Here is a 14766-nt window from a genome sequence, read left to right on the forward strand (position 1 = left end):
TCCTTTTTGAGTGCAAACTAGAAATAAATGAGGACAGAAGCCTAAAGCTCCCCCTCATTTTATTACAATCTTTGTTTCTGCATCCACACCCACTCCACCCCTTTCTTTGCAAATGCTAATCTCTTATGTAATCATGCCTCACTTACTCACACATACACACACACACACATGCATGCTTTAAATTATTTCTCAGGTCTTCAGTGTAATAACAATTCAATATTTTTATAGCCTTCTGCTATTTAATAGCTTGAGCAGTGCTGACCAACCCTGAGCTGTCGAAAAATAACTTCAGCCTTGCTGTCTCCACTCGCCGTTATCCAGCTCCTCTGGGAGAAGCTCCCGGTCTTTGCTTTTTTGATGGCAGGACACGGGCTGTTTAGAGCACACTGTGGACACCAAATAACAGGGAAGCTCAAAGAGAGAGAGTTGTTAAAAAAGAAAAAAGCAGAGGGGGTCAGGAAGAGGAGGATGGATGGAGAGCAGGGTTTATAGACTCTAAAAACAGATGCTCCCTTGACTGGTCCTGTCTCCCCACATTAGTGCAGTGTACCTCTTCCTTTGCCTCCTCCTTCACCAGCGCTTCCTCCTCTGGTCGTTTCTCTACCTCTCACATATACCTCTTACCTCCTGACATAAACACTGTCTCTTAGTCACTCCTCCTTTCACTGATGCTGTTTTAACTTGCTCAAAACCACTCTCATGAAGACATCAATCAAAAATCATGTTGGTGTCACAATAATCTAGGCTCAAAATTTTACTAGTTTGTAGAATAAATCCCATGAATAAGCCATGAAACTAGACATGCACATACCATATATCTATCAATTTTCTTTTAAGATAGACAGACGGACAGACAGACGGACAGACAGACAGACAGACAGACAGACAGACAGACAGACAGATAGATAGCTCATACATTACACGTTACATTCAAGATAGATCAATGAAACAATGTTCAAAAGAATGTGCAATTAATGTGCAAAATTGTGGTGGTTCAGGAAACATAAATATAGCTAAGGTGCCAGAAATGCATGTATTTGCAATAAGGTACTATTAGAGGTACTTGGGTACTACTATTATAAACTATTAGATCCATTGTTGTGTATGTCAACAATTCTGCGGAAGTCAAGACTCCTGAGAGCAACACAGACCTCTTCTCTATAGATACCGGAGTACTTAAAGGAGACCTTCTAGGACCTTTCCTTTTCATCATCTGCTTAGACTAGGCATTGAGGAAAGCAATCTTGTCCTCCGATGGTCTGACCCTAAAGCATCGTCAAAGTAGAAGACACTCTGAAGAAGTCCTTTCAGAACTTGCATTCGCAGATGGCATTGCCCTCCTGGAAAACAGTCTCAGTGACGTAGAAGACTTTCTGCATTGGGTAGAGTGAGAAACAAGACTGACTGGACTCTTCCTGCATGCTGGAAAGACAAAGTTAGTGCACCTTAACCCAACATCTGAAGAGACATTGCATGCACTGGATGGGTCAGAAATCCAAAAAGTTGATGATTTCTTGTATCTCGGAGCCTGCACCAACACAGCACATGATATAGAAACAAAAACCGGTAAAGCTTGGGGAGCATTAAACTCTCTGTCAAAAATATGGGTATCTTCAATTAAAATGGCAACCAAAACAATAGTATTCAAGGTTTCAGTGGAATCCATCTTGACTGGTCACCATCGAAGACACTCTCAAAAAGAATTGATGGGACTTCTACCAGAATGCTACGGATGATACAAAACATCTCCTGGAAATCGCACCTCACCAACAAGTCACTATCTGGCTCACATCCATGCTTGTCAACCATCATTAGGCAGCGTAGACTAGCCCTGGATGGACATGCAGTGAGACACAACGAAGCAGCTGGTCGTTGTTATGGAAACCTGAGGGTTGGCAGGCCAAGCACAACATTAAGGAAGGTGCTAGAAGAATACACTGATCTGGAAGGCAAAGAACTTTTGTCTGCAATGCTGGACAGAGGGAGCTGGATGAAGAACTTTATTCATGTCACTGAATTTGTCTGATGCAACTGACTGACTGAGATCCATTGTGAACTTGGCGTCTTATTCGACTGATTTTGGCTTCCTGACTGTTCCTCTTCAGGTAGTCACCATTTTTGGCTTTTTACAAAACACCTCAATAAATATCACATGAAATGTTATTATCACGGTAACCATAGCTTCCAGGCAGTGTGTATTGACTCTGGTGATCTCATGCAGATGATGAGTTTGTTATCCACTGACTTTTCCTCCCACTCCACACTGATTTTGACATTTATCTTTTTCAGCAAAACATTCTTATTCCCATTGGGATGAGTTTTAATCATTTTGTTGATTACCCTGACTATTATGTAGCACCATTTATAAATACCCACAAAACTAGTGACATTCCCATTAGTCTCAGCTGTACTTTGTGTTTCTGTTTAGCTAATGTGGACATGCTGATAGAATAAACTCCTGAAGGATGAATACGCTAAACATAATTACCTTATTAATATTGCATTTAATCATTAATGCTAGCATTTCGCTCAAAGCACCCTTGTGCAAAAAGGAGCATAATTACGCTGCACGTAAGAGTATATGAATATGGTGAAGTTTCTGTGTTTTGGGTGCAAATTGTCAGTTGCAGAAACAACATGGAACATGGTTTAGCTGCGTTGCATGTGATCTAAAAGAAAGATTACAGGAATTAAATTATAAAATACAGGCAAACAGTTAAAACAAGAAAAGAGAAAATGAATGAATAAGTAAACAAAACTAACCTAAAGAGACAGGAAGTTATGGGGATGGGAATTCTTAAGTACGCAGTTCTCAGCGGTCACACTTTAAACTTCCCATGAACTAGTGTGGAAGGAGTTACAGCCTTTATTTTGGCAGATGATGAAGATGTTTCACAGAACATAACGTCCAGAAGTGTGTTGAGCCACTGTCATAGCAGCAGCATTTGTGGTAATAATATCCAAGTTGAAGGAATACGTTTCTTTGCAGCTGACATACAAGTCAACCATATTTGATGCGTCTTTAAAGGAAAAGAAAGAACTCTGCTGATAATTAAATGTTTAAATACTTTGCCGGAGCTGATCTGAAACATAGCAAAATGAATGTGTGGTTCAGAGTACGTGTGCAAAAATTACTTGTTATGTTGATGCATGCTCAAACTAACTCACAAAGCAGAAATATTTTCCTTTTGGACTTGTTTTTTCTTGTGTTCTATCACAATCCAGAAAGCCCGTATGCATGTGAGAGTGATGCATCTGCTGGTAATAATGATCTTAATCTTGAATTAATTAACTGCAGGAAAATAATCTTTATCAAAGGCCATGTATTTGGTTTCTTGTTTAAGAGAAGTGCTTGTCCGCTCACATTCCCTATCAGTGCAACACACTAGCACGTAAAAAGACACACTCTGCTCATCCTTCCGCTGTGACAAACAAAGAAGTCGTTCGTGACTCACGCTGTTGTTGTTCAGAGTTCAAGGACCCACAACAACAACATTTATGGCCCCACTTCTGACACACTGTAGCATTACACACTGTCCATGGAAGCCTGTGCGTGTTTGCATCACCTCGACCAACTCAAACATTTCCACAGCTGCTGTTTTAAGCTAAGACTCCACATTCTGTTTCCCACACATTCGATTTAAAGGAATGTTTGCAAGAAGGAAACACTCTGTTCATGTAGTAGTAGTAGCATTAGACACACACACCAAAACAAAGTCCTGTTTAAAGCACCTTTGCCTCTCAATGCTCTTGAAAGGGGTGGAAATAATTTAAGAGTTGTGCTCTCCTCCAGCAAAGTCCTTGACCTGTTTCGATATTAGAATCATGCTGGCAGTTTGATCTCGCCACGGTGGCAGGAAGCAATAAGTCACCCACCATCAACATGTCACTGTTCAACCTTCATCATGTCCGATTTTGTGAGCAGACTCAGGCACGCATCCTGCTACCGCACTGGCAACCATGTCGTCAAAGTTGGTGTAAAAGATGTGTATTATGGATTTGTGATCACATTCAGGTGGACAGATGAGTTAAAAGTCTCAAGAAAAACGCACTTGGTTCTTATTCAGACATTTTAAAGGTCAGTAAACTTGGAATCCACCAAGGTCACTGAGGCACAAAATGTTATTATTCATGAAGTGCTGATGGCAAGAACAGGCCTACAGAGTGTTAAACTACAACTGCTTGGCTGAATGTTACATAATTTTAGTGGGTTTTTTTTGTCTAAAATGTTCTCATTCATCATTTCTCAACTGTGCAGTAATCTCATCGTTAACCTGGAGGGATGGACCGTTTTCCTGCAGCCGGATTTACACAACATGACAGCGTGCTGCCTGCAGCCTTCGCCCGACCAAAATAACCATCTGCACTGAGTTCTCTGGGACACGTGCAGCATAATTCACTGGCACTTACCACTAACCAGCAACACAGACACACACATGCATGCTCTAATCTGGGTCACTACTCTTACTATGACAGAATGACATCATATAAAATGACAAAACATGAACCAACAGCTTCTTTGTTAATGTGTGAGCCGACTTCATCAGTTCGCATGTTTGCATGTAATTGCCGGTGCATGGGCGTGTGTTTGTGCTTGCGTGTGAGCAGTTGTGACACCGGTGACATTTACGAACACTCCACGAGGAAAGGTTAGGTCATTTATGTCCTGTTTTCCCGCCATGTGTGTGATCTGTGAACAAACACGTCCAGAAGGCTACAGCACATAGACTCCACCCTGAATAGAGCGCTGCATTGTGTATCCGCGAACACACAATGCAAGCAGAGGTGTGGGAGGAGAACAAAACTTGCATAAGCACTTGAGATTAGGATGCTGTTGTGTGAGACACTGCAGCAACTTTGGCGCCTCAAATACCTTCATGTTTTTAAATGTACTATAACAAGTCAGGGTGTGTGTGTGTAAGGATGTGTTTTGTGTTGTGTATTTGAACAGGGTGTAGGATTAATTCCGCTCAACCTGCGATCTGCCTTCTTATGTCACATAAAGAAATTAAACCTCCAACCTAAAAGCACTTATTCCGCGCTCACATGCAGCTTGTCCAAATACGGCTGTGGCAGTTCCTTTCTAGTCACTGTCACATTTACTCACTGGTTTTTTCCCATATCAATAATGCAGGATTATAATTGCTCCCCTTTGAAGTGGCTGTTTAAATAATCCAGGGAGGATTGCTCTTGGCATCCCATTTTCGGCTCAGCGAGAGAAATGAGCCGCTAGAGGAGAAAGGGGAAAAAAAAAATCCTGAATCTAGAGGTTGAGGAGACGTGTTAGCAGCTACTGGAGGTAGTTAGCTTTAATCTTGCTGCCTGGATATCTGCTCTGCTGTGATTAGTGCTTACAGTGTGTTCACATCACTGGGAGGGTTACATAAAAAGAAAAGTTGGTTCATTGATCTGTGATGTTCTGTGCAGTCTACAAGTAGAACAGTAGGTGCCCTGGATTTCAGTCTGAGCTCAACTTTAGCGATTTTACATTTACTTTCAGCAAAGTCAAAGAAGCGTGTCTTAGACTGTGAGAATCGTCTATGCTGTATAATATCCAATTCAGGTGGAGAAAGCAGTAAAAATAAACATTTCAGATCTACATTACTTCTTGGTATGTTGAGATATTACGGTCGAATCTCCTTTATGATTTCAAATGCATGTTGAAATAAAAATTCTCCTGTGTCGATTCTGACTGACAACAAATCACGACCTTGATGTTATTCTCTGCGGTCAGACCACAATGTACAGTAGCTGCACTTGAACTTCACACTCGATCACATCATGCACAGTTAACCAGAAAGAAAAATGCACCCCCAAACTGCAACATAGATCCCGAGGTGCAAGCTACAGGTGGTAAATTAAATGTAAGACCAAGTGTCTTAGTAACATTTGAGCCACCATGTGCCACCAGAACAGCTCCACTGCTTTAATGCATTGATTTTCTCCAAGTTTCTGGAGCCAGACTGGAGGGATTGAACTCTACTGTGTCAAAAATAATCTCTAGTTCTGGTGTTTTGATGATGTGGTGGAGAAAGCTGTCCAGCATTTTGGTCCAAAATCTGTTGATCTTGCCTCAACCAGCAGTGAAGCCCATGAAAGGACTGCTAGCAATATTTTTTCTTGCAGAACTCTGTTGGAAACATTTTTCTACAGCTTTTGTTTCCATGCAGGTTCATTTTAACAGTGTAACCACCTCCTCATAGAATCAAGCTATTTGATCAGCTACAAAATAATTATACTAAATGTGCAGCAAGATTTCATATCATAGGAGGTCCTCGGTCTACGACATCCTTGACACACGGCTTTTCGTCGTTACGTCGGGACTGGTTATGTAGAACTAGTTGGCAAGCGGAGCAGACGAACACGTCATCACATGGTGCTATAAGTTGGCTTTGTCTGTTTTTGAGTAATGTTGCTAACAGACAGGTTCACAGATTCACAGATTCACAGAAGGACAAGCGTACGCCTACTGTCACATAACTCCACCACATTCCTTGGTGGAGTACTATAACACTTGGAACAGAGTAAAACACAGATGAACATTGTTCATGTTGTAAAAACAGTACAGCGTATTCTGCTGTCTTCTTGTGAAATGACTCAAACATGCATGAAAGACATTGGTATTCATGACTTTTCTGAAGAACTGATCGATATCGTGATGAAGGTAATGACTTTATTTAAATTTTTTGCTGGAATTCTGACTTACGACGGAAATCAACTTATGTCAATCCGTAGGAACGGAACTCCATCATAAGTTGAGAACCTCCTGTATTGGCGTTAAAAGTGTATAGACAGTATAAAAATGCATTTGGTTTCTATGTGCAGATTTTTTTTATATAGAATATAGTTAAATTGTGTGTGATTTACGTTTATCTGTGGATTTAGTTAAGTTCTGGAAACAGGTGGTACAAACTGCTGACAAAAGCAACACTGACCAAGAAACTGCAGCTCAAAGGAAAGCACAAAAGACTGGATGGATACAGTGTGATGTCTCCACTAGGGTGTCCCGTCCCAAACAAACCCTTTTAACTGAAGTGTAAATTATCTTATGAGCTTTACCAACTATTTAAAAAGCATAATTTAAGGTAATCATTCCAGATTTTTCATCAATTGAGATTTACATTAGCAAGTTTAGCCAACTTCATGAGTTCTCATATACTTCTACATAAAGTCTTGCTTCAATAAGCACTTGTTAGGCCTGAGTGATCAAAATAGTGACTAATTGTCCTTCAGTGATTTGCTTTTGAGTTGAGATCTGGTGACTGTGAAGGCTATAGCACATTCATATATTTTTTTAATGCTCAAACTATTCAGTGACCCCTTGTGTCCCTGTGGGATGCTGTCATCCTGAAAGACCCCAAACCTTTTAGCATAAAATGTTACATCATAGGGTAAAGTGATCACTCAGAATAACTTTGTATTGATTTGCAGTGAGCCTTCCCCGTAAATGGACCTAAATTATGCCAACAAAATGTCCCACACAGCATAGCAGAGCCACTGAATCCTCTCGTTGTAGGAGTCAGAGCTCAATTTTTCTTTTTTTTGTCACCCGATTCTTGTTTCCACAAAATTTAAAAGTGAAATAATTCCTAATTTTAAAAAACTATGTCAAAATCAGGTTTAAGAAGCCTAGAAATATAACTAAAAGGTTGTTTTTCACAACCACTTTTAGCAATAACTTGATCCTTTCTGGGCTCAATATGCTTTGTTTTGTAGCACGCAGGCTGGAAAGGTTGAGAAACTACATCCATGCATACTTTCATGGTACACAAAACAACTCCCTCATTTGAAACTCTCAGGATTTCCTCATTGGACATTGATGGGTAGAAAAAGTCATCCTTTTGAGGTCAAGCTCTAATTCCCAAAGCATGTTATGTGGTGCGTCTCATGGGTATAAAGTTATCTCTCCTCCATACAGGGGCCCTGTTGCGGTCAAAGTTCACATAGTGTATGAGGGGATGGAGGAGCATATGGGATGGAAATTAAAATGTATGAAAGTGCATTAGGATGGGGAATAAAAGGAAGATCAAAGCAGTGACAGGTGACTGAATAAATTATCATCGTGGTTTTTTTTTTTTTTTTGCACACTTACTCCTAATGAGCATGTGTGGAGAAGCGGTATTAAATAATCATCCTCAGTATGTAGTCTGAGTGAGTTTGCACTGCCAGAGCTCTGACTACAGCACCAGGATAGTATTTTTTACAGAATTAGAGAGAAACTGAGCTGTCAAATTGGTTTACAAGACCAACCTTGACAGCAAAGAGATGAGAGGCTCAGGAAAGACAGCAGTATCAAAACAGAGATGAAGCTGTTTTCTGCCCCAGTTCTCTGCTTCCCAACCACACCGATTCTGCTCATAGACAAAGAATTCAATATTGGATGAGCTCAGACCAGAGCTGGAATCTGAGGAGAATGAAGTGTTTCACGCTACACTGCACTCTCCTGATTTGACGATTATAGAAATATGTAAATAAACCTCCGCAGAGGGCCGCCCATGCAGGAGGACTCTAATTGGGGACATGACAGAGATGTCACAGTGCTTGATGAATTTTTAAAGGGCCACAACAAAGATAATGACATTATTCAAAATCCCACGTTGTTGTTGTTGCTGTTCTTTTGGCAGATACTTCGAGCTTCATTATTATTGAACAGCTAAAATTCATCCACTTGGCAAATGAGCCATGAACAATTCATGAGTGATTAAACACAAAGGTTGGACGAGTAAACGGCGCTTTATGTTGAAACTGAAGAAAACAAGAAATGCAGTAGAGGAATGTGTTCAGGTTCATGTGGATAATTTTAGAAGCGCGGCTGGAAGGTCTTTGATATTTCTGAATCACGTCGAGGCTGAGGGTCGAGTACTGGTCAGGTGTCTGGCATTGGATGAAGACCCTGAAGGGACAGAGCATGTGTGAGTCATATGATCCAGGCTTTCGGTCCTTCACGCAGACAGCCGTAGACACACCAAAGCGGATTGGAAACAAAGGCTTGCAGTGTATTATTTCTGCTGAGGCATGACTGTGAGGAATTCTCCAATAATCTGTTTCATCTTGTTTTATGAAGCTGTTACACCAAACCATGCGTACCCTGTGTCAGTTGAGTTGTTTTTCAGAGTCCCCCCTCTGGGAACCCTATGCCTGTTCCCACAGTGTCAGAGGTGCTGCTGGAGGCGTATGTGTGCTCGACTAACACAGCTGTAGCACACACACTAATACGCTGTAGCCGACTGTAGCTGCTAACAAGGAGAAACAAACACAGCTGAAGTCTGATTGACGCCAGTAAAAGCCTGTGTTACATCATATTGATGCAAAACTTTATTAGGAACTGTTTAATCAGTGCTCGAAAGATATTAACGTCTGCATGAATGCCTAACTAGTCTTAAGAAGACCAAAGAGTCTGCAATCATGTCTGTAGCGTTGAGCTAATTGCATGATAACGGCTCATAGTGACAATAGTAACTTACTAATGTTAAGCAGGTGCAATGTTAATTATAGTAAACATTTCGGGTTTGTGTGATGACAATATTTCTTAGTTAGCATGAAACTTGTCTCCCACAGCGGGACCATTTTGTAGCACAGAATAGTCTGGCAGCACCTTATTATCATTCTACTATAGAGGGAAACAGAAACGCTGCAGTTTGTGTTTCTTTAAACCTGTCACAATCAGCAGAGTGAAGCCCAGGTTGCAGCAGTGGTGTCCCCTCAAAATAGTGACAGGGGATTGTTTTGGTGGAAAATTTACAAGCAGTGTCATTTAAGTGGTTAGTTTGCAGGGAAAAAAGCTGACAGGTCTTAGGTTATGTAAGTCAACTAGATAGGTTGCTCGTCAGTGATTGTTGTTGTTTCCTATAGAAAAGAGGATATTTAAAATGGCAACATGTAGGCAAATGCACAGGCTTATACCTGTGCATCCGTTGAGTCACACTAGTAAGTACGAGGCACTAAGTTGAGCTGAGACTGATGGCAATGCCATTCTGTTTGCGGGTAATTATTCACAAACTAAATCTGATGTTAACACTAAAGCAAAAGTGAGTAGATCACCAAAGGTTTAAGGATTTATCTTCTGGACACCAAGGCTATATGAGGGTATTTCAAAAAGTTCCCATGTAAGGCATACCTCAATGCAATAAAACCTTATTTAATTGTCCACAAAAACTCAGATCAGATGTTTGAAGCAATAAAAACAAGAAGGGGAATGTTTTAAGCTGGCTGCTGTTGCTCCAGGACAATGCACCCATCTTCACAGCACAGGTAGCAGAAACACCCAAATGTGGTTTTAAAATGTTGCATGCACCAGCCGAGCTGCATCGTCTAATTTCTGTTTCCCAAACTGAAATTGTGTGGTCACCGTTTTCAGAGTGATGATGCCGTCATGCATGCTGTTGAGGAGCTTCTCTAAACTCAAGATGTGATGTTCTTCTAGAAGGGATCAAAATAATGCAAAAATAACGCAAGAGAAATCTTCTTCTTTTGTGTCTTGTTTTCTGCTGAGGCTGAAAACTTTTTAAAGTGCCTTTGTAAGTATGACATTTCATTACAATCCACTGACCGGTTGTCAAAACTAAATGTAGCTAAACCACAAGGCGGTGCTCAGAAAAGTATAATGAGGATGACCAGTAGTCCTCTGAGGAACATTAGTGTCTGAACAGAGTTTCTTCACAATCTGTCCAGTAACCGCTGAAACATTTCTGTCAAATATGGACTGACTGACCATCATCCTTACAGCCTCACTGTTCACGTTGCGAAACACGTTTTTAACAGAAATATGAGAAAAATACCCTGAGCAGGCGTTTTCTTTTGTTGCACAAGCAGCATCCTCCTCCTGGTGATTATGAAATAAACAGTCTTGTCTTGCTCAAATCTCACCGGCTGCCGAGGGCAAGGAATTTTTTTTAGAACCCACTCAGAGATCTGCACTCACATTGCGACAACACACGCATTCTTTGCATATTGTGTAACAAGACAATAAACCAACAGGGCTGTAGTGATGGTGGAAAAATAAGTGATGCTCTACCCACAAACATCAAACCCAGAAAATGTTCTGCTTTAATCTTCTGCAGTTCAGATCAATAAAAAATACATAGGCCTGAATAAAAATCTCCACCCACTCTGCTCTCATGAAGTGGACTCAAATGGGAACCCACTGGGGATAAGGAGAGGCTGCAGCACATTTGCACGTTTCATTTCAGCTGGAAATCATATTAGCATTGCAGGCTGCCGAAGCCTGAAGTTGAAATGAACCATGGAGATGATTTAAAGGAGAAAGGGACTGAGGAAAGAAGGGCCGTGGTGGTGAATGGAGGCAGTGGAGGGAAGAGGCAGAGTTCATATGTGGCGGTGGCTACAACAGGAGATGAGGCGGGGTAGGTCGCTGGAGGGAGTCGGATTAGAGATCAGAAGTGGCTGACAATCTGAAGAGAGAGAGATGAGCAGGAGGAGAGTCGGGGCAGAGGCGGAGGAAAGGTGGGGGTTACGTACTTGGCATTGGTGCAGGAAATAAATTGGTATGTTGTACGCAGAGGAGAAGAGGTCAGTTGGAGTTCAGCAGTGACAGGGCTCCTGAATATCCTTCTCCTCAGGCAGGAGAACATCACAGACGATGCTGTGGAGGCTGCAGCAGCGCAATAAAACACGATCAAATCAAGGTTTCTATTCTAGAGCAAGATTTTTGTGTGTCTATTTAGCTTATTTTGGCCATAATGGTGTAGATGACTGGTGAAGTCACATGGAAATTATAATGCTGCCCTGCCGAAGTATCCACCTTAATGAGCTCTTTAATGTCACGCTGAGTCATAAAATATCCTTAAAAGAGCTACAGTAATCAGTGGGAACCTGATGAAACATTTTATCTTGAACCACAAGTATATTAGGGGCATTTTATAACTTTATGAGTACATCAACAGAGGAGAGATCACAGTGAATGAGGGCAGATAAAAAGCCAGGGACAGGTCATGGCTGTTGCATAAGTATTTAGAGCCACTTTTTCTTAATGGTAATAGAAATTAAATTATTCTTATTAAATAAAAGCCCTGTGATGCACTGGAGTAATCTGAAATAGGCTTCAGCTCCCCACAACCTTCTGCTGGATAAAGCAGCTAATGGCTAGATTGTAAAATAAACTATTCCAAGACATTATGGAAGATGGAAAATACTGAATATCTTTTTTTTATTATTTTTTTTAGCTTTCTTTTGCTTTTTTGTGCTGTGAACCAAATATCCCAACTAAAATAAACTGTTCCTACTCTCATTAACTTAAGCTTAAGTCCAAAACTGCATACATTTATGATAACAGGCCAATCTGTGCCATCATTCAGGATGCTCAGACGCCTCCACATGGACTAACTTCATACTGTGGCAGCTGCTCATTTTGATTGGCAGGGATTTTCCTAATTTTTTTTTTTTTCGAGCTGAAGACCTCGTGGACATCAATCCATGCATTCTTCTAACAAGTTAGGTCATTCGGGCGTTTCTGCAGCTCCTCTTTCATGGATGAATCAGGCAGGTGGCAGTCCATTGTGGTGAGAAAAGAAGAGCCAGATTATGTTTCCTGGGTGTGTGAGGCGATAGGAGGAAATGGGCGGAACTTCTCCACCTGAGAGTTCAAAGCAGGAGCTCACCTGGAAGCAGCTGCAAGTTTTAGATGGTACGCAGCAAGATTTTTGAAAACATTTGAATGATATTTTGTGTTTTATGCAAAAGTCGGACACTCACGCTTTTGTTCTTATGGACAATGCATGCTTTAAATTTTAAGTTTGCATATGTTTGGACTGCCAACGGACTCCAGGTACATACAGGAGCGAAACGCACAAAATGCAAGCACCTTCCAGATGAAAGGACCAGGAAGATCTGAACCCCTTTTGATGTGTGGAGGGTCACATGATAATCTAAGAGTGTGGCAATCACAACAAAGAAAAATAAAGAGATGTACTGCATAATTTTTTTTATTAAAAAAGCTATCGTGTAGGTCCTCAGGGTTTTAACCTCCTAGGAACTGGCATTCACATATGTGGACATCATTTTTTCCCCCCCAAAAGAGCGGATTGTTCATAATAATGATAATAATAAAATAATATCAATAATAAATATCATAGGAAACTAACAACAATAATAACAACAATATAAATATAACATAAATATAATAAAATGAAATAAATATAATAAGAAGATAGTAGATATTTTTTGGTTACTTCTTATCCCAAATAACTAGTAGAAATCTAAAATGCAAGTCCAACCAAAGCTTGGGTTTTCAGAGGTTAAGCCCTCTTAAAAAGAAACATCAGAAAACAGGTTTAGTCATTTAGTGGTGAGGTTTAGTCTAGTTATTTGCTTAATTTTAACTGATTTAAAAAAAATCAGATACTTAAATGAAACTCACCTTTTTATTTCCATTTTCTGAAGTTAAAATACATGAGAAATATTCTTGAGAGGACCGTAAAGTTGGACTTCTTTTGTTGTCTGTGCTCACTGATTTTTACAAACTCCCTAATAGCGCAAGATGGAGAAAGGCACACATTTTATTTTGAAAAGAAGACATAACATAGACATAAACATAAAAGTTTGTCAAGGAATAGTAACTGTTGAAATTCAGAAAAATAAAAACAGCTGCTATAACTCCTCAACAAAGAACTGATATTTAAACAGTCATTCTAATATGAAAATAATACATGTAAAAATATATCAAATATGCATGAAAATTAATTTAAAAGTGCTGTTTATCTACTGTTGAAGTTTCAATTTTATTTTATTTTGTTTTAGTATTTTGTGCAAAAACATTACAAAACTCAACATCAACAGAGAGATAGCAGCTCTGTATTTAAAATTAACAAACCTATCAGCATTTCAGCCATCTAAACCGCGTGAACATGACACGTGAACGCAACATGCTCCCTCCTTTGTCTTTACAAACACCAAGTCTTCAGCCTCAGAAATGGCCTCACCGGTGGTCGCAGCCCCCCCTGGCGGAGCCCCTGTCCTTCCTTCCGCGGTCCTAAACCTTCTCTGTGCGGGATCAGAAGCGGAGCCCCGCCGGAGCAGCAGAGTGATCCGCCTCTCAGAGAGCAGACCGGGCTCTGCCGGTGACAGCAGCGAACACACTGAGTCCGAGCAGCAGCAACAGCAGCAGGAGCGGATCAGCAGCAGATCCACAGAGCTGCTGAGGTCTGGACGGAATCAAAGGGGGGAAACAAGCAGAACTACAGAAAGAAAAGAGGAAACCACATTTTTTTCTTTTCTTTTTCTTTTTTTTTTTGGCGTGTTGATGTTGTAGCAAAGTTGCGCTAAAAGACGCACCAGACAGTTGGAGGAGATACTGGTGGACGGAGTGTTTGGAAAGAACAGCTTGTTTGAGGTGAGTAGATCCCTCAGCGTGCAACGGTGATTTAGTACATGTTGTGTGTTTGAACAGTAGACTTACTGGCTTTGTCATGAAGCTGCTTTTATACATGTAGTGAAGAATGAGAGGAACAACTTACTTCATGACATTTTCTGCAAAATATCATTAATATTAGTGGAGATTTATGCCAATATGTGTGTTTATGTTGCAAAGTTGCTTGGTTTAGTCCAACTGCATGCTGAATTGGGTATTGATAGTTTTTGTGATTAAAGTATTTGAGTGTAATCTGTACTTGATCCACTTAAAATGTTACTTTTCCAAACATTTTTTCTCTTTTCTGCCTGCTCTGAATTCATTTCTTATTCCTGAAGAGCTGGTATGTGGTGTGTATGGTGTGTGTTTGAAGAGTGTAATTCCTATGAGAATCTCCAGAA

General features: G+C 40.5%; 1 protein-coding gene across 2 annotated transcripts in view; it reads left to right on the forward strand.

Annotated features, from left to right (window-relative positions):
- The first annotated feature begins 13987 nt into the window (after positions 1-13987).
- Positions 13988-14766, forward strand: part of lzts2a (leucine zipper, putative tumor suppressor 2a) — a 47682-nt gene continuing 46903 nt past the window's right edge. For both annotated transcript variants that reach the window (XM_022190106.2, XM_051959788.1), the window contains exon 1: positions 13988-14347. The gene's annotated coding sequence lies outside the window, so the exon portion shown is untranslated. The remainder of the gene's footprint in view (positions 14348-14766) is intronic.

Source organism: Acanthochromis polyacanthus, chromosome 15, assembly GCF_021347895.1.
Source record: "Acanthochromis polyacanthus isolate Apoly-LR-REF ecotype Palm Island chromosome 15, KAUST_Apoly_ChrSc, whole genome shotgun sequence".
NCBI classification, from domain to species: Eukaryota; Metazoa; Chordata; class Actinopteri; family Pomacentridae; genus Acanthochromis; species Acanthochromis polyacanthus.